This window comes from Neopsephotus bourkii, unplaced genomic scaffold (assembly GCF_033783945.1).
Source record: "Neopsephotus bourkii isolate Nb327-2 ecotype Australia unplaced genomic scaffold, CSIRO-AGI_Nbou_v1 NB_1292, whole genome shotgun sequence".
NCBI lineage: Eukaryota > Metazoa > Chordata > Aves > Psittaciformes > Psittacidae > Neopsephotus > Neopsephotus bourkii.
The window spans coordinates 3,835,878-3,862,929 of NW_026901776.1; the positions used below are offsets into that span (position 1 = coordinate 3,835,878).

At 39.2% G+C, this 27,052-nt stretch overlaps 1 long non-coding RNA gene across 1 annotated transcript; it reads right to left on the minus strand.

The window, feature by feature from the left end:
• Window positions 1-20,551: 20,551 nt before the first annotated feature.
• On the minus strand, window positions 20,552-23,512 carry LOC133219014 (uncharacterized). The gene is made up of 2 exons (XR_009727329.1): window positions 23,375-23,512; window positions 20,552-20,799 (listed from the first exon to the last, which is right to left on the minus strand). It is a non-coding gene; the product is annotated as an uncharacterized LOC133219014 (long non-coding RNA).
• Window positions 23,513-27,052: the final 3,540 nt, after the last annotated feature.

Consider the following 27,052-nt stretch of genomic DNA (forward strand, 5'->3'; position numbering starts at 1 on the left):
CCATATGCAAGTATTTTCCAGATTTATGATCTCGACTATTTGAATAACCCATTAGTCAAAAATTAGTCAAAGCGCAGAAAGAACTGAAGGAAAAAAAAAGAAAAAAAAAAGTGACTTGCCTCCATGCCTCCATTTCTTGTCCATCAATAGCAGCACTGAAGCATATGGTCTAGATACTATAAATGTTACTCAGGCTTAGATTTATGCACACTAGTCATGCTGAAGACAATGGAATTTTGTTTGAGTAGTTCCTGTACTATTTAAGAGACCAATGTGTAAAAAGCACTTCAATACCAAAGTCAGGGAAAGCCATTTATTTTCATGCTACTTCTTCCCCCTCAAAGAAAAGGAAAATACAAAACCAGATTAGAATTTTTAACTGAGGAAAACAGGCTTTTCAGCCTTAGCAATGAATTAGCTGAAATAACTGTGGCAAGTTCCACGTTGTTAATGCAGGCATTCAAAAGCAAAAAAAAATATTATGCTCCTGACGTCAGGTTAAAAATAACCTGATAAGGATAAGCTTTGAATGAACACGAATGCATTTCTCTCAGTAATGGTTTTCCAGAAGATTAATGCAGAGATTTTGATTCTACGAGGACCAATATCTTTTTTTCTTTTTTTCATTTATGAGAACAAGCAGTTGAAGTAAATCTGCTGAAATGAGGTGCAATATTTGGTTAAACTTTGCCTTGTTTGATAGGAGACTTGATATAATGGTCACAAAGACTTTTAAATCAAAGAACTGTGAAGATATATTTTTAACTGGGTACATTGCAAAATGAACAACATTACGAAATAAAGAGGTCATGGTTTTCCTATCAGTAAGTGATGTGAGTAATGAATATAAAAATGGCTTATCAGCACCAGACAGCAAAAATCTGTCTGTTACATCTTAACATCTTGCAAAGAAACAAGCAACTTATTTGATCTGTTTATACCATTCTTCCATCAGCAAAGTGACATAATTTTTTTTCTTTTATTTCAGAACTGAAAGGATGAAAATCACTCTGTCTAGCTTTTAGAATATCGTATTTGACAAAAAATATTCAGATGTGCATACTAGGAGAGGTTAATATAAGTCACACTGTTTATGAATCTAGAAGATTGTCTAAAAAAATTGTGTTCAGTCAAAACATGTTCCATCAAAGTGATAATGGAGGTGTCACAACTAATCATATATAAGGAATAAAATGACACTACAGGGCAACACAAAACAGTAACATCCTATGCAACCAGGATTCTGCTGGTTAATTTGGATATGAGAATCAGAAAGATACTGATCCTACTGAAGATTTTTAGTCCATTTCCACTGGACTAAAGTTGAAAGAAAAAACAGTGGATATTCTGTCTGTGTTAGGGAAATGGAATTCTGTAAAATTCATGCCTTTGATACAAAGCAACATCCACTGTGATCATGGTGGGAAAAACAATCTCTTTCCAGTTTCTGACCTATGTTGAGAGGAATATGGATCCAGAAGACAGAGAACAAAACAGGGACATTACAAATCTGAATTCTGTTCCAAGCTCTTACACAAAGCTCCTGTATGACTTTGGATGAGTCACATAACATGCCTTCCATTCCCTTATGGACATTCTGCCTGTTGTTTGCCCTTAGATAACAGTCCCTGTGAGGCAAAGGCTTTTATTGTGTGTTAGTACATCACAGAATACAGCTATGTCAGGGCCTAAATTAAAGTCTCTAGGTACGATAAATACAGGCATACTCAGCAAAAATAAGGTAAACAGCAAATGATATTGTACATGACAGTATCATAAAACAAAGAAAATTGATTGTTTGGATTTTACAATATTCAGGTGATAAATGCAATGTTAAGTCAAGGTATATAGCATAGTTTTGATTCTTGCTATTGACACCAAAATGAAGCTAGAGGGTAAGTTTAGGATTTTTGTGAGTTCCACCTTGCAAAATGTAATTGAATCTATTGTATCAATTACTGTAAAATGGAGTCACAATTTTCCCTTCAGTAATTGAGTTACAAGGTTTGAAAGAGATTTGAATGATGATGCACATAATTGTCCTTCCACATAAGTGAAATTCCCAGTAAAGCTGACAGAATTATATGAGTGAAAGCTGAAAACTCGGGACATGTGGGAGATGGCAGTTCCAGCAGTTAGGTATTAGTTACTGTTCCTCCTCTTAGATTCACCTAGTTCATCGTCATGTCCTATTAAAAACAATGAGGAGATCTCACAGCACAAGAAGAATTAGCTTTTTGAAGACAGCTTTATTGCATCAGAGGAGTAAGCTTCTTAACCCTTAGTTTTTCATCACTGTTATTTGAAATCTTAGATTTCCCAGGCTCTAGTTAGCAAGCCCTTGGAGATAATAATCTGACCTTGGTTTTTCCCCTTGGAGGGAAATCTATGCAATGAACAACACATTTGAAGAGTTTGAGGTAAGCTGCATTGCTGAGGAAAAATAGTGCATCATGCTGAAGCAGATGAATTTTCCTGAGTGTTTGAGATTTCATGCTCATTTATAATGTCTCATTATATCTCAGAAGATGAAACAAAGATACGAATAACTGAAGCCAGGTTATTACTTCAGAGTGAAAAAAGTCTCCTAGCCTACAAGAAATCCCAGGAAGTATTACTCACCAGTGCTCAGGGTTCTGTATGCTTGCCAAAGCCAAAGATAAATTGCTCAAATGTGGGTGTAAACAGTTAACCAAAGCAGACCACATTGCAGCTTCTCCCAAATGGATTCCTACAAGGTTTGTCATCACCTCTCTTTTGCTCAGATTTGCAGTAAGGTATTTATTCTATAAAGAAAGACCTTTTTGAAGCATAAAGCCATTCCAGTAATGGCAGTGTGTATATATGTGGTTTAAAAGACGGAGCATTGCAGGGAAATATTAGCTTATTGATGATGTTCAAGATCATGTTACCTATTTTAATTTACTGGAAGCAAGTAGATGTTGCCTAGGAGCAGCAGACAAGCAATCTTTGTGAGATTTTGTAATGAAAATGAATGTTAGTAAAGGAAGATTTTCTCATTACTATTCTTCAGATGTGTCCATCCAGGAAAGTTTCAAATAATTTATAGGCATCATATATTTTTTGTTATTGCTAGTACTAAGTATATCCAAATCACTTATATTTAAATATATTTTCAATAATAATGAAATACTTTTAATTCCATTGATAAGTAATCCAGAATAATATTCAACAGTAGGTATTAGCATTAAGGGGTTTTCCCATATATGCCTGATGACCAGCTAAGAATTCTGTGAGTTCCACAGTAGAGGTAGCAGAGGGAAGCTGCTTTACAGAACAAGACTGTGGGTCATGGTGAACAGCAAGTTGAATGTGAGCCACCAATGTGCCTTCATGGCAAAGAAGACAACAGTATCCTGGGCTGCATTAGGAAGAACACTGGCAGCAGGTCAAGGGAGTTGATCCTTCTGCTGTACTCTGCCCTGGTGGGGCTACACCTGCAGTACTGTGTCCAGTTCTGGGCTCCCCTCTACAAAAGAACTATGGAGCTACTGGAGAGAGTCAAACAAATGGCCAGGAAGATGACTGGAACATCTGTCTTACGACGGAAATTTGAGAAAGCTAGGACTGTTCATTCTGGAGAAGAGAAGGTTTAGGGAGGGGACCTCATCACTATGTACAAATATATGAAGGGAGGGTATAAAGAAAATAGAGCCAGGCTACTTCCAGTGGTGTCCAGGAGGACGAGAGGCAGTGGGCACAATCTGAAACGTAGAGGGTTCTGTTTGAACATCAGGAAATACTTTTTTTACTGTGCAGCACAGGCACAGAGAGCCCATAGAGGTTGAGGAGCCACCCTGCTTGAACATATTTAAAAGCCATCAGGACATGGTCCTGGGCAGCCTGCTGTAGGTAGTCGTGCTCAAGCATGACAGTTGGACAAGACGACCTCCAGAGTTCCCTTCCAACCTCAACTGTTCTGTGATTCTGTGACTGTTCTGAGTCATTAATGCCGATGGTTGGTAGTTCTTGGAACACTGGCAAATTCTGAGATAATGGAAGAAAATCTATGCTAGGACAGTATTAACAACACCTCTGAGACCTTCCATCTAACATCGGTCTTGGTCAAGAGACTAGAATGGCTGGAAAGGACTCTATTATTGAGGAATTATTTGTGACAGTGTAATTACAGCTAAGCAGCCTGGTAAAAACAATGGATATTTTCATTAACCTGATTGTTTAATGACATTACAGTTTGAAGTACAAATACAGCCCAACCAAAAAAAAAAAAAAAATTGATTTAATAAATGGCTTTGTGTCATTTTTATCAAAAAAGACTTTGAGAAAATTCAAATTACAGGTATAGAATCTTCACATTTAAGGCAGAATACAGTAGTTACATTTGTAATTAATTTCTTAAGGTTTTCATCCCTCACTCTGAAATCACTAATGAAATTTACAGGTGAGATTGGAGAGCTGGAAAGCAATTACAAGGACAGATTACTGGCAAAAGTTAAGCCAGGTTGCTGTGTGAACTGTTGATATCTCGGAGGGAAAAGGTAAGCAACTGCATTAACTGCCCATCTCATCAAGAGAATATGAAATGTATTACTTAGGGGGCAGGAGACTATATGCAATGCCTTAAAAAGACTGTGCCCTGCAATGTATGGTCAGATCAATATGAGCACACTCTTTGTGAAGCTGTGACCAAGAACAATAAGGAAATGATCCCAGTACAGCTCGAAACTCAAGACTGTGTAGGTTAAAGCATTACTGCTTTTGGTGTCCATGATAATGCCATTAGAGTTACATTTCCAGTTCTAATGGCTAAGCCTCAAAAAGAGTAGGAAATAAATTATGGAAGATTTAGAGAAATGAAATCACAAGGAATACTAGGATGTTAAAAACATTCTTTACAATGGAGGACTTTCAACTGCTTTCAAAAGAAACGAGACTAAGTTATTAAAAATGAGCATAAATATCTCTGCATTACATGGTGGTGAAAATGGCATCATATCTCTGAGATAACAGTATCCTCAATCCAGTAAAGTCTAGCTGAATGCTGGAAGTATAGCATCAACTACATTTAATTAGGTATTATATTTCTCTAATTCTCCAGCCCACCCTTTCAAGAAAAAAAACCTGCTAGAGGTCTTCTCAAGACCTCCCAGTGGCTTATGACTCACACAGTAAAAGAACTTTCTGCAGCAGAAACATAATATACGCACATAACTTTTTCAGTTACCTTAGAGAGCCCCTTTGGCTCATCTTTTTGAGTCAATGAACATATATGCTTTGAATTATAACTTATTTCCCTTAAGAATTAAAATACTTCTAATTATACAGAATTCCTGACATTTAGTCTCACTAAATTGTTCAGAACTTTAAACTTCACCAACCTTTCATGAATTTGTCTCAAACCGCTGCTTATCTTTATTTTTCTGTGTTTCTTTTTCAATTGTTGTAGCAATGCTCAAGTCATGACTTCAGGCAGGAAATATCCATGAGGATTTCCTGAATGATAATAAGATTATCACATAGACAGCAAATTTCTTTAGTAATAACAAATGTGGAAGGAGGTACAAATAATAAGGAATGGTATTGTGGCAGAACTGTTCTAGTTTATGTCTTTTATAATGTTCCTTGAAGCATCAGGCATTCAACCTGTAAATTACACAAGCAAGGAGTAGCAAGATCTTTTGTGCAGAGAGCATCAAACAGCCCCCGCCCCCAACAATACTATTGTAATCCAACAATAGACTTTTGAAGTAAAAAATAAACAACCATTGAGATTAAACAATTAGCCAGAATCTGTATATGGTAAGAAAAGATTAATGAAGCAACTATTGGATTGGTTTATACCTACAGCTAAATCTACCTAATATCAAGACCCTCAGTTAGAATCAGTTCCTGATATAGCCTGACGTATGTCTGTGTGAAGTCAGAGAGAAAATGGTCAACACTCTCAAAAACTCGATGCAAATGTAGTTATCATTTAATAAAGCCAAGTTAAGGTTTTTTTAAAGCCAATGATTTAGTCAAGGTACTCTGAACCTATAACCCCACAAAAAAACATAATGAACTGTTTGAATCCATGGTCACTAAACAAAAAGCTCTAATTCCAAACTGCAGCCTCTCTTGGCTGAAGTTTTCTAACACAACCAGACACTGTTCGACAATTCCTCCAAATTCTTGCCATTTTGTCAGCTCGTTTTCTTCCTTCAACATCAGTCATACGTGGCTGGTTCTGACACATAGGCTTGTGACAAATGTACAAACCTACTTCATCATCAGGGAAGTGGTTGAGTCACTATCCCTGGAGGTATTTAAAGAATGCTTAGATGTGGCACTGAGGTACATGGTTTATGGAATTGGCAGTGTTACATTTAAGGCTGGGCTCCACGATCTTCACAGTCTTTCCTATCTAAATGATTCTGTGATCTTAAATCAGTTGTATTTATCTACCCCAATGCAAAGTGAAGTAGATTATTATGTTCTGATTGAACAGCACTTTTTGAACTTGCCAACCATAGATATAAAAGAGAACGTAGGCTTACGTAAATTTTTTGCAGCTTTATTGGTAAAATCAAGTTACTTTAGAGAATAAATTAGCATGGATCATTTAAAATGTTTGTTTGCTAGCATCTCATAAAGAGAAATCTGTCATTTGCATGTGTCTCAAGCTGTTAATGCATCTGATTTCTTAGCACTGCTGTATATCAGACACTACTTCTGAGTTTGTAAACACCAACAAATTAATGTCAGTCCCTCATGTAGGAGTCGGTTGCATTTTCAGATTAGCCATGAGCTGCAATATTAAAACATTGTTTAGAAAAAAATCACTTTTCATAGAATGACAGCCATTGATATCAGACTGTTGTTTTCTCTTGCATTTAAACCGGTGCTGTCTGGAACTAAGTCATCTTTGCACACAGAGATAGCAGAAAAATGCCAGGCTGCATCTAAGAGATATTAAATTCTATTAATGGTATGGTCATTCTTAATCACTGTTTAAAAAGTATGAAGCCATTTCACGTTTTATAGCAAACCATGCCATGGCTTATAGCTTTTCATAATGACTTATGAACCTTTCCTCCGCAGCAATTAAAACCACCAATAACCTTGTCACTGTCACCTGGTTCAGCAGCTTCTCTGCAATTAGCCGTGACAGAGCACTTCCTCAGACTTTTCAGTGGAGTCCCACCTAAAGCTTTAATTAGTCTTGTTTCACAGTATCACTAAGACAAAGTCTTTCCACTTCCACACCACCCACCCTAGGCCTTCATCTTCTGTTCTACCCATTGCAGCCTCCTTTATGGCTTTCACAAATACATTTCACTCCACTCTTGGGCACTGAAAATGCTGAGAGAAGCTCAATTTCTTGTCTGCCTTCTGGTTCTTCCTCATTCACCAGACTAAAACACTCAATTTCAATTTTGAGTAGCAGAAGTATTAATCTCCATCCTGCTCATTTCCACCCCTGAAACAAACTCTGCCAATAACATGAGTCCATCTGTTAGATTTTCATACAAGCAGCTGAAAACTTTCTACCATGCCCCAATACTGTGTGTGTAAAGAGGTCTCAAAATATAGGTGTCAGAGCCCTGAAAACATCTCACCTCCATGCGGTTTGGCTTCCATACCCAAGGGCCAATTTAGAGTTGGTGCAACTGACAACAGCTCCCTTCCTCTGGTCCCCTTGGAGAGAGAATACCAGGCAGCATTCTGCAGTTATGTATTGTTATTGACACAACATTTCATGGTTTTACTTATTTGTACAGAGTCATGTAAAGGAAGATAGTAATTCACAGCATATTCGGTCACTAGGAAATATTACTGGCACTAGAGAAGCTGGCAGTTTGGAAAATCGGTATTAATCACTGTTATCTGGAAACCTGGGGATGTAATGCTGAATTATTTTAATCTAAATAAATTCACTGCTCTAAAATGACTTTTTTTTACCTAAATGGTTTTGAAAAGCCAAGAAAGAAGTACAAGGAAGTTGAATACTTTGCATTTTGAAATCTTGTTATGATTAGGTGATATTTAATGCTTCCCACATGGAGCTAGGCCGCCATTTTTTAGATCTTGGCTGGCTGTACAGTGAACAAGAGTCTTATTCTGGAAAAGATGGTTTAATTCTACAGCCTGAAGTATTTGATATCTCTGAAAATTCAATATTTTCTCTGCATGTAATTCCTATAATATTAGATCAAATTCTACTATCATTTTTGAAGGGTAAGTCAGAATAACTTAATTGACATCAGACGGGAGACCTGGAGAGCTCTACTACTTACACAATTTCATGTTTTCTACTGTCATCAAGATGGCAGCCAAAATTTGTAGGGATGACAAAATTCTATCTCCAGCTACTTCCCCCAAAATGATATTGATTATTTTAATAGCTTTTGGCACTGTGCCCAGGATTGTCTTTAATAAATAATTTTCCTACTCTCCAAAGATTCTTTTCTGTCTTGAATTTACACAGTTGTTATAACAAGTCTCTTTGATTAAAAGCACTATTAAGTATGGTTAAGAATGAATGGAACCAAATTTGAGCAATTCATCATTTTCAATTCCAGAAGCCAATGTGGGTAAGTATAGAATTGCTCTGGCTGTCCTTCACTAAGATATGGGTAATTTTTCAAAGCATAATGCCTGTCCAATCTGGAAAACAGCCACAGGCTGTCTTATAAAAATTCCATTCACCAGTATTCTTGCAGCTATGATGCTCAATAAGACTGCAGAGGTTGTTTACTGGTCTCTGTAGAGTTTACAGTTATTCTGTACTGTAAGTAGAAAGTTTACTATGGCTCCCTCTAAATGACCTTTTTATACTTGCATTCTTTTCATTAATATTGAATAGATTTTCTTTTTCCAGCTAAGTATTCTAAAACTCAGACACAAAATAGAACTGCAATGGGACCTGCATACTCAGGTGTGTGGTCTGCAGACTCAGAGAAGGCAAGTTGCTGTTCTTTCACCCTCACTGTTTTGTCTAATACACCAAAGTCATGTTCACCTGTTTCCATTCTGTGCTTGTCGGTATTCTCTGCATGGTGTTGGGAATCAAAACAAAAGGATTTCTGAGAGATGGACAGACAGACAGAGAATGATGTCTGTGGTGGGTTGACTCAAGCTGTCAGGTAAGCCTCCACCACCTAAAACACAGCACCAAACAGGCTGCTGTTAAGAGAATTCTCAGACGAGCCCAGCACAGTGCTTTTCAGAAAATGTTCTTTCCTGAACAACCCCAGGCAGAAGTTATTTCAGCACATTGCCAGTTGCTTGGCTTAATGCACTGAGGGCATTTCCCTGTTGAGAACCAGGTGTCTTTTGGTGATATTCTGTTCAAGCAGTCTTAAAAATTCAGTTTGTGGGAGTAGTCATTCAGATAGACAAAAGAGGAGTTTAATATTACAGAATAGAAACAATGTGGAGACAGAGGTAGTTATAGGACTTTGCAAAACAGCTGAAAAATATGATTAGTACTAGCCCCTGACCTGTCAACCTGACTGTTCACTGAAGAGCTGCAGCACAGCAGAATCATGCTCGTTTGCAGACACATCTTGACTTCTTCCAAGAAAGTAATGTGTAGGCTATCTTCTATACTCTTAAATAAAACAAAGCCAGTGAATAGTTCAATGTCAAGTGGCACGGGCTACATCCCCACTGACTAGCACTTCACCTACATTCTCCTCTGGCTTCTACGTGGAGTTTGATTACTACTAGTTCTCAGAGGCTGTACTGCCTTAGAGAGGTGTTTTTGTAGGAGACAAAACGTGTCTCTTCTTGCCTCTCCGAGTGTGATACGAGGGCAGGTAGAAGCATATGAGCATACAAAGCTTACTGGACAGTGCTGAAAGATAGCACAGGGCTGAAGGAGGTAAGCCTAGCGCAGCATTGTCTGCACAATGCATTGGAAGTACTCTCTGGCACATGCTTTTTCCTGGACTGTTCCTGGGCATTGTCTCAGAGAGTGCTAGTTGGCGCAGACCAAAATGGTGTCAGGAGCTAAGCAGTGTGACGGATTAATGATATCTTACTCAATTTCATGTCTTAACCCAGATATATTCTGCAGCATAGGCAAAGCCACAGGGTCTGAAAAAGACCTTTTGCACCATAGCAAATAAAGAATGTTTTGGTCTTACAGATATGGGCTTCTATTGCTATCTAACATACAGCATCCCCAGATTCCCTATAGTTGCATGGCTGAACAACCATTGGCAAGCAGCTGTTTTGTTGCTAGTGATTAAGAGTTATTCTGCTGTTGCCAACTGGCAACTCTTGTTTTAAGAATGTACCTGAAATTAAGTGTGATTTCCAGATAAAGTAGATTTCCAATTGCAGCATAAAAACTCAGATGTATAGCGTTTGTGCTCAGACATAAGCCAAGAGGCATGTTAGCCAAGCTGAGTACTGCATCATGGATTTGAGAAACCACATGAACATCACTGCAAAACACTGGCAAGTTACAGCACAGGATTCTCAGATTATCCAGCATATATTTTTTTTTACCTTGCTAATTATGAAGCACTCATGAGGATGCTTTTGACCAGCTATGTTTGGGGACTTTCTGTCTTTACCATCAGCTGGGAAAGAAAAACCCTGCATACAAAGCACGTGACTGCAAAGAAATTCAAATATGTTTTCAGCATTTGGTCCTGGAACACCTGTTTGAGAGGCTGAAGGAAAAGCAGCATTTGATTCAGAGCACAGATTGCAAATATTATGAATATTGCTCAAAACCGCAAGTTCACACCAGGATACCATGTCTACAAAACCAAAGAGAAGTATTTTGCATGCTAAAGTTGGCTGTTGTTGAACCCTTTCACCAGTTCACACAAGTGTCCTCTCCCAAGCAACATGGAGCTAGGGTCAAGGAATATTAAGATGCTGTACAAGTTAACATCTATGCCGTATGTGGTGGTTGTAATGAGTAATCAATTGGTAATCTTGTACTGTTTTATGGATTGTGAAATACCCTGGGACACGTTTTAATGATATGTTGTAAGGTATTGAAAAGCCTGTTGTGCTTATTTTTTTAGACTCCTGCTGTGAATGGACTGCCAATCTGCAAGAGTTGCAATATGCCAAATTAATTTTATGGATTGTGTTGCTAAAGATCAATTCATTTAACAAATAAAATATCAGTTAATTGTACCTCTCTGCTTGCTCATTAGGGACATGGGGTACTGTTTAATTGCTTCATGTAAATTGCCTGAGCTTTTGTGTGTGTCTGTGAACTTTTTAATAAAAACTTTTTGCAGATCAGTGGCTTCCTTCTTTTTGCTTTTAAAGCACTGAGAAGGTGTGCTTGAACTTGGAAAAATACCAACAAGTAAATGCACTTCAGTCACTAAACAAGGTTCAACTGGTAATTAAAAAATGGATGGGAAAGCATCTTTGGTAGGAGGAGAGAAGGATTTCCTAGTAGATCAGTACCGAATTCAGTAGGAAGGGAATTTTTGTGGTTTGCTGGGTGTATTTGGCTAAATTATCCTGCATCTCTTTCCCAAAACTGGATTTTCAGCATTGCCCAGTCCAGGGTGGTCACTCTCCACACAAAAAGGAATAGGAAAAAGCATAATCCAAGCACTAAATGTAGCACTGCTTCATAAATCCAACCATCTTAATGTACCATAAGCCAGCTGGGACTTGTTGCCCACAATCAGATACTGGGAACACTATTAAACGCATCGTCAATTTGCACAAAGCAAAATTGCTTTGCTGGGCTGCTGGTTAGTGTCTTTTGTCTTTCATGATTGTTCATTTGGCACTGCTACCCAAACCTATGAATGCCCAGCTTAGAGAGACTACATTATGAAGATTAATTGTTCGGTTACTGAAGCCAAAATTATGGTGCTTGGCCTATTCTCTTCATCTGTTCACCAAAATACAAGCATTCCTCTATGTGCAATAGGAGCACTTCCTTACCTTCCTATAACAGGTGTTAGTTAGCTGGCCATCAGGAATCAGCAACTCTCTGTTAGTACCATGTAGGAAAAATGAGGGGTTTAAAACTGAATAAGGCTTTCAAAACGCCATCCATCCAATAGAATTTCACCACTATAAAAGTACTGCAGGCAAGAGCAGTATCGGTGCAGGTATTCTCTGTATCTCAAGCTGTTGAGAGGGCTTCAGGTCAGAGTTGATCCTCAGCTGCACTGCCATTATGCACTGCATTTATCAATGCATTGCAACTGTTTTAATATCCCACAGATATTAAAATAGAAAGGGGATAACTAATTCAAAAACCTTTTTTTTATTAATGACCTGGATATTTAATTAGCCACTGTTTACTTCACCTTTCAGCTGCTTAAAGATATCCTGCTTGCTTATCTTTGAAGTTCCTTGCTTACCCCTCATTGAGTGTATGATGAGTTTTGACATACAGTGCTAATTTAATTTTGTTTTTCAAGTCTGTGGCATGAGAACAGATCTTAAAACTGGGTTTCGTTGTATTTTTATATTCTCAGAGCTGAGACATAATCAGCTAGATTCTTCCAACAGCACTGGAGGTTGTAGAACTGTCAGTAAAAGAAGATGGAGCACCGCTGCATCCCAGAGCATGCAGAATCTGCACATGGGCTACACCAAGATGGTCTATAAATATTCCTCACACTCCTGATGTGGATTGCCTTTTTAGGAGTTTGAAACATAGCAATGATATCACCAAAGAGCACTGCATGTATACCAAGACATCTTAATAAAGCTTATGTAAAGTTTGTCACCGGGGGCAAGGCAGCTTTCAGCTGATGGTTTAGCTGCAGTTATTTGATGAAGAGTAATGAATTACTGCTGCTATGAAGCATGAATATTTTATGGGTAGTGAAATCTGTTAATAATTGAGTGTGTGGAAGTTTTGGGGTAGCAAAAGGAGAGTTAATGCCAGGCTTTTTAGTGTTGAAACACAAATCAGGCATTTCTTGATTTAAATAGACAGGGTAACTCTACCTTTCCCTGGTGGAAAGAATCTTACTGACAGTACAATTCTTCTGTTGGTATTCATTATGCTCTGGGACAAAAATGTAGCAAGTTTTAAAAAAACCAACTCAGTTATCTGAAAACCAGGTATTCTGCATGTTATTTCAAATTACCATTTATGTAGATGAATGACATTTTAATAGTGCTAACACCTAGAGTATGTTATGACATATATCAGCAGAACCCTTATAACAAGAGTGCAGTATTTCGTTGCTTCTATCTTGCATGATGGTGGATTATGCTTGGAAACAGAAATGTTTTTCAATTTTAGAAGAATGCATTCAAGTATTAATCTTCATGGTATCCGTCATTATCTGTGATTAATGACCAACTGGTAATAAACAGCTCAAAACAAATTCATGTTGTTGCCAAACATCGGCAGATGAAATTTGGTTGAGCAGCTGTGTTTCTAAATCAACTGTCAAATAACCCATATCATAATATTATGAAGGAGGTATTTAGCTCAAAAGAGGATTAACTGATAAGAATGCTGTATTGTTAAACTGGAACTGGGCTTCAGGTATGAGGACTTTTTTCTTATGCTGTCAAGTAGCTGGCCTGTTGGTGAACCTGTGCTGAAGTGTTTTCCTTTTTCTCTGGGTGACAGTTCAGACACTTGGAATTCCTCAAAGACAGAAAGAGACCTAGCATGCAAAGCCCTCATTGCTTATACGACAGTTAAAGTGGTAAAGGCATGTTGATACAGAAAAAATGATGGCAGTATTCTATGAAAACAGGGAACAGAAAAGTAAAGTTTTCACTGTTATATTTTCCCCAAGAATCAGACTAGGCAGAAAGAAGATAATGTAACTGAAGAACATGCAAGATTTCTGAAGTCCTCCATTTGACACTATTTCTCTTTCTTCCTTCTCTAAACCTCAACTAATATACTTGAGCTCATCCTGTGGGAAACAAACCAGAGGAAGTAATTTTCTTAGGTACAGAAGGAAAGCTGCCAGTACTTGGGGTGATGTGACTAAGATTTTAGAAAATCATCTTCAGAGTGCAAGAAATGTAAGTTTGTTTCCAGAGCTCCTAATTTATATGACTACCACCATCAAAGAATGCACATAATAAATCACACATGTACAGGCTCACATGACAGGAAAGCTACTAAGCTGGGCTACTGCCTAGAAATGAGTTCCAGCAGCACCTTGTTACACAAGCTACAGCCTAAGCCACATAGTGCTTGTGCAAGTTAGCCATACTGAAGGTTATAAGAAAAAGTGTTACACTGAGTAAGTCTGCCACTTGGATTAAGCAGCCTTTTGCCTCCAGTCTGAACTTTCTTGGAGGTATTTGGGTTAAAGTTTCAGAATTCCACAAGCACAGAGATGACAAACATTTTCCTCATTATAAAATAGGAGTGGTCCATACCAGTAACATTCATTGCACAGGCTGCACATTAAATAAGGCACATTGTCAACAAAGCTTGCGTTGTGGTGCGTGACACACAGTGTGAAAGATACTGCTGTGACTGTGCTACCTAAACTAGGAATGGCTATGTCAGTGAATCACTTCCTCACGGGTAGTTAAACTCTGTATGCTACTTATTGTGCAAAGTTAATTTGTATGGCTTGAATTACCAATCAATATTTTTTCCATTAACTTTGCAGTAATGAGCAGTACTGGAGTGAACCAACTGATATATTCTATAGCTCATTCCCAAATAATAGTTTTGGAAAGGATTTGGGCTGGCGTATTTATCACCTATGAGAAAGTTTTAAGTTTCCAATATTTTAAGTTGCCTATAGAAGTTATAAAACAAAACAAATCCCTCTAGACTGTATTCAGCCATACTAGTTTCTATACTGGCACTGAGTCTTCTTTTTCACTATGTTTCTCATCTGCCTGGGTGTTCTCCACCTTTCCTTGGGTTTAGTGTTGAAGGTGTAGATTTTGCTTATGTGTGGACCAGAGTAAAAATACCTATCATTTACAAGTAATCAGAGCAAAACGGTAAGCCCATTTCTCAGATTACTGGAAAAGGATCAGATGCATGTCTCTTAGAAGAAACCTAAGACCTAATCATGATTCCTTGTCCAAATCCTCCATTGACTTCAGTGAGTTTGAGGACTACACATATTATTTCCATGTTATCAGGGTTTATTTGTGAACAACTTCCCTCTTCTAAGCTGCTAAAAAACAACCAGAACAAGAAGTCTCATTTATCAAAGACATGCAAGCTTTTCATCCCACCTAGAAGCAGCCTGTAAACCACAAACCAACAGCCTGTAAAACAGACTTCAAATCTTAACCCCTTCCCATGTCCAGGTACAGATGACAAGCAAGACACATATTGACACATCCCTCTGTTTACCCCAACTTGCACCTTGTGCCCATATCTGAATTTTCCCCAGAGTATACCAACTGAGAGGATTGCCCTCAGCAAGAAACAGCCCATCTTGAAAATTCTATGGTAAAAAGACACTACCAAGGTTGGCTGTCCCTGCAGCTTTTCTCTGCTTCAAGAACTGGGACAGTCCTTTAATTCCTACCCAAATGCTACAACAGAACTGTTAGCTCATTCCTGAAGGTTAAAAATTCAAGACTTCCCAGTGGTAAAATCTAACCATACTTCAGAATTGGGACTGACCCCTAAGAGAAGAATGAACCCATTTGCAAAGACGCACCACTGATTCTCAAAATGGACTAGTTTTAAATGGCTTTTACCAAAAGCAATTTCTGCAATGTGAAAGAAAGAAACAGATTTTGAATTAATAGCTTTTTCCCTGGGTTTTAACTGAATCTGAATTTCCATTTAACATATGCCATTAAAAATGGCCAGTTCCACATCTCAGGGCAAAAATACTGAATGTATATCGATGCATAATACATAAAGGGGAAAAAAAAATAAGGGGGAGGGGAATAGAAAGCCACATAATTCATCTGAGTTCAGGACCAGTTTTACCACAGAGTAGAATTCAAAATGAACCTAATGTGCTGATTCTCTTGTGGATTTCCTGCTTCATTACAGAACAGCCTTACCAAGACTGAAAGTTATTACTATGCTCTGTAAGCTTCCAAACCTGCCTGCCTTTTTCCAGCGAGCTGAGAAGAGTTAGGGTAAATAGAATGCTTATACAGTTAACAAATGAAATGCAGCACCTTCTCCACAGATAGACTGCAGTCTTGTGTTTTTACTATTTATTAGCCCTCTGCCTTCTTTTGAGAATCCAGAACTTGAAATTACTTCTAATAACTAAAGTTCCCAGCAGCATTAAATACACAAATCCAAGTTTTTTTTTCCTCAGAGGGTAAACCACAGCAGAAAACAGTTAAAGAGAATCATGAGCAAACGACAGCACGTGAGGTAATCTCTGCGTGTATCCTTTTCAAGAAGGCATAAAAATATTGGAAAAGGAGATGTCTGCACTGGAAATTGTTAGAAAAGAAGGCACTTCCCATAAATGAGGAAAAAAAAAATCCCTGAAATATGCCTCTAGCCACAGTGCATTGCAGAAATTCATGTTCAAATTACCCTTTCCACTAAGCTGCAGTGGGCTTCTCAAAGGTGGATAATGGTTTCTTCATAAAGAATGGGACAGAGGGGGAGGTGAGGGATGAGGATGGGGAGAGAAAAGGAGGGAGAAAGAGCAGTAGTTAAGGATATGAGGCACTTATTTGTGGCTCAAAATAAGGACAATACACAGTACAGTGTGCTGGGTTCTGTCTCACTGCCCTTTTTCAATTTTCAGGAACAGACATCTATAATAACATCTGAAAGCACCTTATTGAGATACTGGAGGGATACACCTCCCTGTCTGCAAACTAATATAAAAATCCTTGCTATCTGTCCTCCACAGGTCACTACTTCTAGCCATTTACAAGTAAAGTTCCTAAGGTCTTATGCTGCTTCAGGAGGTACTGATGGGCAGTCTGACCTGACCTTCATCTGCTTCAAGTACAAAACAGACCAGTACATACAGATGGTAGTCAGACAGACATCTTCATTCTTTTCTGTCCCCATCCCTATCTTGGATGCCAGTACCTAAATATCAAGCGTCTGTATCTAATGTTATTGTATTATACACAGAACAACAGTCTTCAGAAAAACATACACACAACTGTATTCCTATACACCATACTGGGACTTGTACACACTGGAACCTGTGCACACACACAGATGCACACATAGAGCAACTACATACGTAATTACTAGTTGTTGCTCACCTATAACTTGCTGTTTGTCCATGCAGTTGCTTTAACTGTGAGCAACAGCGGTGATGGTTCTGAAACTTTAGACCAATGTGCCATCTAGTGACAATGCAGGTGATCCTGAAAACCGAATTCAGTTCTTTCTAGCATTTTATCTGAAATAGAAATCACTGACTCTTGCCACAGGAACCTGCTCAAGTTTGGAAGAGATTTGTGTTTTCAAGTTTTTACTTTGTACTGCAGGACCCTGTAATCATGAGTTTCTGTACTGACCTGTGTGGCTTTTAGAGCAAGGCTTAGCCTGCAACAGACAATTTGTAGCTGCATTTTCCTGCACCTCCGGTTATGGTTTCTACCCACATTCTTAGAAAATCCTGCTTTACAGTGTTACAAGAACCTGCCAAGGCATTCTAATGGTAATCTGGACGTTACAGGCCTTGCCTGGCTTTGCTTTTTTCTGTCTGCAGTTAGAACAGCTTGATTAGGTTATAATGGAGTTCATTTATATTTGAAAATGCTCAATTGCCAGGAGATAGGTGTAGAAAAAGCAGATGAGAGAAAAAAGACTAAGATTTTACTCTGAAAAATGCCCTTAACTTAAAAATGAGCAAGAGGCAATCATTCAGCAGAGCAATATCATCACCTGCACTGCAACCATACCTGAAGGACAGTGAAAGCATACAGGGAGGCTGGCAGAAGACCTTGAGTTTAATTCTGCATTTTTGTGACTTTCGTAGGGCTTTGGTTTAAATAAAATGTTTCCTAACCTGGTTATATATGTGTTAAACATATGTACACACCAACATATACATGAAAGTTTAAAAATAGACACCTGTCAAATTAATGTCTGAATAAAGATTAACTCCTCCAAATAATTCTTGAGTGGAAGTTTCTAAGGGCAAACTCAAGAGCGAGAGGCAGAAAACTGTAGTACAAGGTACACACCTGTACAAGACAGTTGACATGGGTCAGAACTGAGATGATAAAATGCCAGAGCAGTCTACAAGCTATTCATAAGGCACACTTCAGAACGAATAAAGGTCAAGAAAGGAATAAGCTTTCCTCAAATCACTCCGAAAGCAGAAGATAATCACTATTCAATCTTTTCTCCTACAGAAGTAGAACAAGCTCAGAAGAGATGATCCAAGCTGGAAAGTACTTGAGGACCTCAGAAGAGAAATAGACAAATAAGCGAAACAACTGAAAGAGGTCAGGTGCCAATTCTAAACAGCTCACATGTCAAGATTGTTGATTCTGGAGTGTAGTGTACTAATCAGCTTCATTTAATATGCCAGTTTTCCCCACAACTAACGTTTAGCTTTGGATGTGCTGAGCAATCCCACCTTTGTAAATACATTATTACCCTTTTAGTCTTGTATCCAGTACAACAATGAAAATCCCCAAGTCATTCTAAGAAAAATAATACATGTAGCTTGTAAAAATAGGCCCAGTGAATTGATGTGTCTCTGACAAACTTCGTGGGCCAGGCTAACCTGGTTTGTCTGGTGCCTTTTGCTATTATTTCTCAGTTGATACTATCAAACAGAAAAAGACAAAGGTGCAGAGTGCTGTTGGGGATGACAAGTGATGCCAATACCAAGCCTGTAGTTAGACAAGCAGAAGATAAGAAGCAAAAACTGCTCTCTCACAAGCTTCTATGTCTACAGCTTTCATAAAAGAAGAAGAAATATTGTTTCATCTTCTGAACTGAAGCTCCTACACAGATGGTGTTTAGCAGTGAAGATACAGAAAGATGGGTATAGTTGACAGAAGCACAGCGTTCCCTTCCCAAGGATGACTGAGTATTAAAAGGACACTGTACTGACTCAGTCTCTAGTGTGAATACTTCAGTCTCTAGCCTACATACTTCAGTCACAGGATACACAGCCTTGCATAGGCTCACAGAAATTTCACTACTTTCAGAGCCATGACAAGAAAACCAGGCAGGAATGGTCATGATAGCACTCTCTTCGTCAAGTACGTGGTACAGCATGACTTCTCGTAGGGCTATCAAAGTCCAGGTCAGCATGAAATCCTTTCTCCCTGGTCTGTGCCAGTCTAGAGCAAGCAGTCAGCCAGAGTTCATGGTCTCAGCCAGATCTTTGTCTAGGACTTGGACCTAATGGTAGAAAACTCCTCTCCTCTTACTTTCTTTACTTAAGTATCTTCTCCAAGGACTGATAGGATAGGACTGAGTGATAACAGCAGGTTGCTAAACCTGACTCAAACAGTGTGCAGGTGGCATACCTTGTCATACTTGGTACCTCTCCCAGAAAGGATGTAGACCTATGAAAATTCACAGATGCAGAGGAATTTCAGATATTACTACAGCAAATAACAGATATAATAGAGGAAGAGCTATACAACCTGCCATGTATCTGTATGCAGACTGACAATAGTAAAGGTCTTATTGCATATTATCTTATTTGCCTTTGGGAAATACCTTTTTCAATAGCATAGGTTCAGGTACTAACACCACTCTTTTTTGTTAATATAAATGTAAAATTTACATTCTTGGTAAATCTGTGGCTTGATTCATAGCTCTTCAGTTTACAGTGAAGTATACAGTTTACAAGCTGAAGTAATGCACTCCAAGAAGCTCACTGAGACACTGAGGGCATCCTTGATCAGACTCTGGAAGGCTGGTCAGATCCCACTGCCCCCATGATTTCTCTTACCCAGAACTATGAAGCTACCAATGCTGTACAGAAGGAAGAGCAGAGCCCCTGCTGAGTTCAGCTGGAGTCTAATGGAGGAGTTTGGAGTCATTTGCATGTCTGATGGGTTTTGGATAGCTCCCTGATAGCAGAGAAAGACAGTAATAACAGCTACAGACTAAGCTGAGGCAAGTGCAGCAGTAAGGATAAGGGCAAAACATACAGCGGAGGTCCCTGGCCCCACTAAGTCGTGTACTACTGGAGTACCCCTGAAGAATGTTTTGCACTACCTGTTGCCCTGACAGGCAGCAATCCACAGGGCAGAGAGTCCAGGCACCAGGCAGACACAGGAAACTTATCGTCTGCCTCCTTATTATCAGAGAATTATCATCTGCCTGCTTCTGCCCACAGAGGTTAGTGGAAGGAGCTGAGTGGGGCAGGCGGAGAAGGGCTCTGTGGCTGCTGTTGGGGAAGAAGCAGCTCTAGCCCCACACAATCCAGTTCACTCCACTTTTACATCCCTTCTTGTATAGCTCCGCTGTCCTCCTGTATCTCCTTCATTAAGTAGGAGGGGTAGTGGAAGGAGCTTTATACATTGCATATGACAGTGCTGCTTCTCCTTCGGTCCCTTACCTACTATCATACAGCAGCTACAAGCCCAAAGGATGTGTTCTGTCCCATTCCCCATGACTGCTGCAGGTAGGACATCATCCTACCAGAGCCTCAAGTGGTTGAAGGAGATAACACTTCAGTTTCACTGCACATTGATACACAAACAGCAGCTTCAATTGCTTTTAAATCCAAGACCTGTTTTTAACAATCGTGACATCTGTCTGAGTAGGCAAGGCAATTTTACAGGTTCTAAAAGTCCAGAACAATCCAGCTACAGTTGCAAAACTGGGCTGAGTAATTCATTAGATCAGGTTTGATATTTAGAAATAATTCTGCATTGATGTATACAGGACAAAGCACAGTGCAGCTTTCTGCCTCACAGCTCAGTGGTGTGTGTCTCACACTGGCTGGTTTGAAGGTGTAGCTTTCCTGAAAGAAAGAAGAAGAAAGAGAGAGATAGGGAGAAGGGAACAAGTATTAGTGCAGAGACATAAAATCTCCAGTCTTTTCTAGTTTTTTCAGCACATCCCAGGTGATTGTTCAGCAGCACAGCTAGTGCATCTAATGTGTACAAGGCTTGTGTGCTGGCTTGTTTGAGCTCTTTGGTGAGAAACAAGAGCCTGTGCTGGAGGGATGCACATAGTGGAGGGCCAGAGAAGTGCTGACTCCCTCATTTTAGTTATAATAAATGTTTGAGCTCTGGATATGCTTGCGTTGCAAAGAAATTAGATGTTGAAACACTTCAATATACATGTGTTAAAGAATCTGGTCTGATCTGTTTATTCTTTCCACAGAAAACAGCATTTTAGTTTGCCATCTGGTGATGTGCAGAAGGTGAGCAGAAGAGTTATTTGTATGGAGTTGAGGCAGAAAAGTTTCTAGGAGAAATAGCACCTTAAAAGCAGTAGTAGATGGCATAAAAACCAGAAGACTTGAGCATCTGCCCTCTTTTTCTAAGACTTCTCCCCTTGTTGGGTTGGGAACGATTGAGAAGCATAAGAGAGCCAACTGTCTGTGCCAGCAACCACAATAGCAACTGTCTCATGGTAAATAGCCAGGGTAACCTTACAAATGCTTAGAAAAAGCTCAGCATGAAGGTGGGCTGACATGGACAACACTTTGAGTTGATAAAGTCTAGCGGAGGCATGAAGTCTAGAATAATCGACCTGATTTTCAGCAGTTCTAATTACTCATATGCCTTGTAATGAAGTGAGTGTCAGTGAAGGGTAAGCAGCCGAAACAAGGCACTGTGAACCTTTGTTTAAGTACTAGCAGGTAAATCAATATAATAGAAGTTCTTCTAAACACTTTGTATTTCAGATCTGTGTCTCCAGAGATGAGCAGGAGTTAAAGGGGAACACAAAAAGCAGAAAGACAAACGAAAACCTGCAAGTGTTTGGATCTGAAAAATCTAAAATAATGATTTCATACCATATCTGAAATCATAATTTTTGACAAAATTAAATTATTTCATGTTTTTTCCTAACCACACATGCCATATTCCAAATGTCTAAATCTAAAGCTTTAAATCAATAACTCAGAGGTGCAGTGGAGTAATTTCATCTCCAGATGTTCCACTCGTGTGAAATGAATTTGGTATGTTCAGCTTCTTTTCACAGCTAGCAGAAGTCTTGGTTTCTTCCTTAGCACCAGAAATACAAAGGTATATACGATTTGCAATCCTAGTTCACAGTACAAATTATCATCAAAGGTCATTGGCAAAGCTGCCAGGAGCTTCCTGCAAGAACCCGCTTGCAGAATGTTATCTACTTGTTTGAATTGTTTCATTACAAATTCCTCCTACCAATGGAAAAAACCTCAAACCAAACATAAAAATCACCTACACACACATAAAAAGGAAACCAGACAAAAGATGAGAGAGGTTCCCCATGCCTCAAGACTTTGATTACTGTCTACTCTGAAGAAACTGGCAGAAATTCACAGTGTACACAGGAGGTAGGACTGAAAACAAAGCGCAGTAAATTAATGCTTTTGTCAGTTTATCTTTCATGCCCAAAGGAATACCACAGCCAAAATGTGCAGCCACAGACACCAGTTATTTTTTTGTCAGCCATTTAATATAGCCTCACCGTTAGTTCTCGTTGTCTGAATTGCTGTGCAGCTGAGACAGGAGATTTGAAAGTTAGCAGGAGCTATTGCATATTGCACTGTGAATCAGGAGGTGGCTTTAATGCCATTTGAGGAAAGCCATATTGTAGTTTGAACTGTAATTTGGTATCATTAACTGTACTCCATGACTAATGCTGAAATCCTAAGGGCGGTTTCTCATGGCCTCGAGCTTAATTCCCTAGCGATCAACTATCACATTATCCTGTCAGCTGTTTCTCAAACTTGCATGGGAAATTCAAATGTTATAAAGGCAGATTAAATCCTTCTACTGTATGATGGAAAATGGCTAAAGAGTTATAACAAATCCAATGGCTTTCTTACAAACCACTTTATACAATTCTTCAAATGCAGTCAAGTGTCATGAGATAAGAAAAAAATGAAGTACCCTTTAGATGAGAGCACAATACTCAAAATCGGATAGTGAACTTACTTGTGTCACATTGTCTGAAGTGTAAATGGGAACAGCAGGAATCAAAGGCTAAGATTATAGCATTCATCATCAAGCAGCAGATAGCTGTAACTGTCTTGGTTTCATTTCACTGACAGCAAAGGAGCCCCTTCTAGGTGAAGGAAAACCAGAGTAAGAAACTGACCCAGTACTCTCATCTTCTCATATAAAACTATATCCATCATTCTCAGACCAGTAAGACCAGACAGTCCTGCTGAACAAGCCACAACATATCTAGTATCATCCTAGATGTGCTGAAATGTGGAAGAAATACCAGGGCTTAAGGCTCAATTGTGTCTTAGAAGAAAATGGTGAAGGCAGAGAAACAAAAACAGCAGTAGAAGCTGGTCCTGTTTTCAGTCTCAAGGTTGAAGACATTGTTTTGCATTTCTTACCTTTTCATTTCATGGCTAATAAGTACCCTGCCTGTCTGCAGCAGACTTCTTTCAAGACCTTCAGTTCAAATTCATCCCTTCTCCACTGCTCTGAAGTGTACAAAAGCACAGCAAAGTGCAGCAACCAGTTCTGTTCTGTGACCTGGCTGGTGATAGCCAGCCTTCCTCCTCCCTCTTTGAGTGAGCCAGACTTGTTTCAGTCCTTGCTAGCTGGTTGTTTGCAGGAGCTGGGTCTCCACAGCTGCAATGGAATCAAGATGAGTTGTTGTTGCTGAACCCCTGTACCAATACTGATGTCACTCTTTAAGTATTTAATGCACAATCTCTTCATGCATTCCACTGCTGAGATTACATAGCACAAATTGCTTATTTATAGCAGTTTATTAAAGCTATCTCAAGCTAATCTAAATTAATTCTGCCTGGTCATTCCTCATCTGACAGCTATTGCTCATCACTGCTCAGGTAACTCACACTCCTGAAAATAGTAGCCCACCCTTCTAATTTCTGTGAGTTTTGAAAGCTCAGTTACAGGTCATTGGTTCACCTTTTGATGTAAATAATAATACATGTTGCTGAGACGTGACAAATCTGAAAACCAAGACAGGTACCAAACGGCATTTTGCAGCACAGGGTTAGCTTCTCAACATGAGCATTTCATTACATTGCCCAGCACAGCTGACACGTATTAATACTTATTGATGTTCCTCTGGAAAACAAAGAGAATTAGGGAGTAAGTACAAAAATACCAGGCTGAAGTACTGCTTTTGCTTCTTGTGTGGTGTCAGTGGGATGGAGTCTCTCTGACTGTATCTGTGTGATGGACGCAGTGACAGAGAAAATGGTTTGAACTAGTGGGAGAAGCAGTTATCCTGAAGAGCTCCATTGTGGGCTTTCTTAGAAGTGATTGACTAGAGAAGCTGCCAGCAGCCAAAGAGGCAGTGAGGAGTAAGGATGGTAAATGGCAAGACAACACAGAGCCTGAGCTGCTGGCAAATGTGTCATGTAGAAACAGCCTGCAAACAGATTAAGTAAGAGAGGCTTATAGTTACCCACCGCTGTTGTTTTCTGTCCAAACATCCCATTTCCATTACTGTTCTCATCAATTCCATAGGAAGATTTGCAGCACATACCAGACAAGGAAGTCAGGAAAGCCCTGGATATTCATGATAGATCTCAGACTCATAAACAAACTGTGAAAATTCAGATCTTCTTGTCATGTCAACTGATAGCAGATGCAGGAGGGGGTGTCCAATGGAACTGGCACTCTTTGCTCAAAGAGCATTTTCTGACCTTCTTCAGGAGAAATGGCATGCCCCTGAAGCTGCCTGACTCACTGGGACAGGCTCCTTTGTGGCTTCTTTTCTGTTTCTCTGTGAATAAATGAAGACCAGTGGGTTCTTCAGCTCTTTGAGATGTCTCTGTCATTTGTTTATTTGGTATAGGAGAAAAAAAATGTGACTAATTCATTCAATTTCATTTCTAAGTGCAAAGGCCAGCTTGGCAAACACGCTCTCAGCTGTCAATATTCAACTCAGATTTGAGATGCAGTGAACTTACAGGATTCATGGTATAGGAATCAGGAATTCTTGGCTTGTTAAAGAGTTCCAAATTGTTGAATATTCTTGACAAGAGGGGAGACTTTTCTGACTCCACAGAACAGTTCTAGGGACCTCCATGCAGTTGGCCAACACATTTGGAATTTAAGGACTGCAGAATTAAGATATATACAGCTCTATTCTGTGAATAAGAATTGATTTATCTTGGGATTCTGTTTTTAGAAAGAGCTCTTAAAAACCCCAAATAGAAATGTGTGGTCTTGTCTTGCTATTCAGAAAGGTGCTTGATAATAAAAAAAGAATAAATGACTAATCGGTGTTATGCTAAGGTATGGTTTAAAACAACACACAGAAAATCAGCCAACAGAAGTTTTTCTGAGCATTTTAAGACGTGCTTTGTTTTTATAAGCTCCTCCCATTATAAAACACAAGAATTATTAATTATTGTAGGCTTAAGTAAAAATATAATATGTTGAGGAAGATACAGATTTAGTGACAATCTGGTCAATCTGCTTTAACTTCACAGTTAGCAGAGAGAGGAAGGTTTGCTGATGTACCGTGCAATGCAGCACTTTATTGTGCACGCACCCTGCATCTATCGTGCTTCATCTCCAGAAAGCAGCTGCTTGATATTCCTTGCTATTGAATACCTGCCTCCTGAGAGTATCTCCTGCACAGGGAAACTATTTGTGTCTGCATCTTCAATAGCTGGTGGTGTTGCACTGCACCCACCAAGCACATCATTGGCCTTCTTTACAGGCAGTGTGAGCTCACTTCTCTGCAGCAAGGTGATCCAAATATGTAAGTGTTTTGAAATAACACACTCCAGTGCATAGCATGGAAAGACTGTGGGGGCAGTGAAAGGCCCCTAAAGTGGACTCCAAATAGCTCTCACGATGGTGAAGTCCTTTCAATGCAGGGATATTCAGAACTGGGATGCCGTGCTTAACTGGGCACAAGTAATAATTTTCTGAATAAATCTATGATGGATCAGGAACAGAGGAATCTGACTAATGCAGATTTGTGTAGACCACAGAAAACATTTTTTGTGCTATTATAATGTTAATATTAGGGATTTGATAGCCAGATTATCAGCTTCATTTTGACTTGAATTCTCTGCAAAGCACATTAGGATCTTTTTTCACCGAGCAGAACTTCCTTTGTTAAAAATAGGGAAAAAAAATCAAAACAAGCAGCCCAGAGAGGGAGGAAAGATTAACTGTAACATACAAAAATTACACTTTCTCCCTTGCTCACCAGAACTTAACAGTAACAAATCCCTATAATCCCATTTTCTAGTAGAAATAAAAGAGGCTGCTTATTTCCACTGTGCTACATTTTGCTGGCCAGGGTAAGGGCAGCCAACCATGCAAGAAAGTGACAAGCCACCGTCAATCACACAAGCACTTCCAGAAACATGACTATTGAGGTGGTCCCATTGGCTTTTACTGCGCTGCTTCAGTGGTCATGGTTCTCAAAGCTCTTCCTGTATGTTGTTTATCTTCATAAAATCAGATGGAGAATGGGGAGGATGCTCCATAGAACTGCAATGGGAGCTTCAATCCCTCAGAGTGCTGGGGCATGCATATATAAACTCCAACCAATCAGGCATCCCCTGACCTGCATTTATAGGGGCCTTTCCACGTGGTAAAAGTTGGAAACTGTTCATTCATACATCACTCATTTTTATTCTGAATATCCATCATCAGGCAAAAGCAAAGTACTTCCAAAAGGTAAGCAATGGCTGAAGTTATTCTCTTTGTGTCAGTCGTGTGCTGCCATGGAGGGGATATTAATATTCCGGTTACGCAGGTTCCCAGGAAAGAAAAAATAGACATAGAAATGATAAGTGACTGCATGTGTAAGCTTAGACAGAATGATTCAAATTACAGCTCTGATGTGAGAACTTCATTAGAAAAAAAAAAAAAAAAAAAAGCCTGAGCAGCTGAAATGAAGAAGGATTTTAAATTTGAGGAAAAAAAACCTATTTTTGCCTGGACCACGTATACACACAAACGGGAATTTCCTTTCAGGGAACACTCAAGATAGCTTTCCACTAATTTTTCTCCAGTTACTTCCCACAGTTACATTCTGGCTGCTTGGCAGCGCTCTGCCAGCTCAGTTAATGAGACTTCTTGCCCAAAGTCC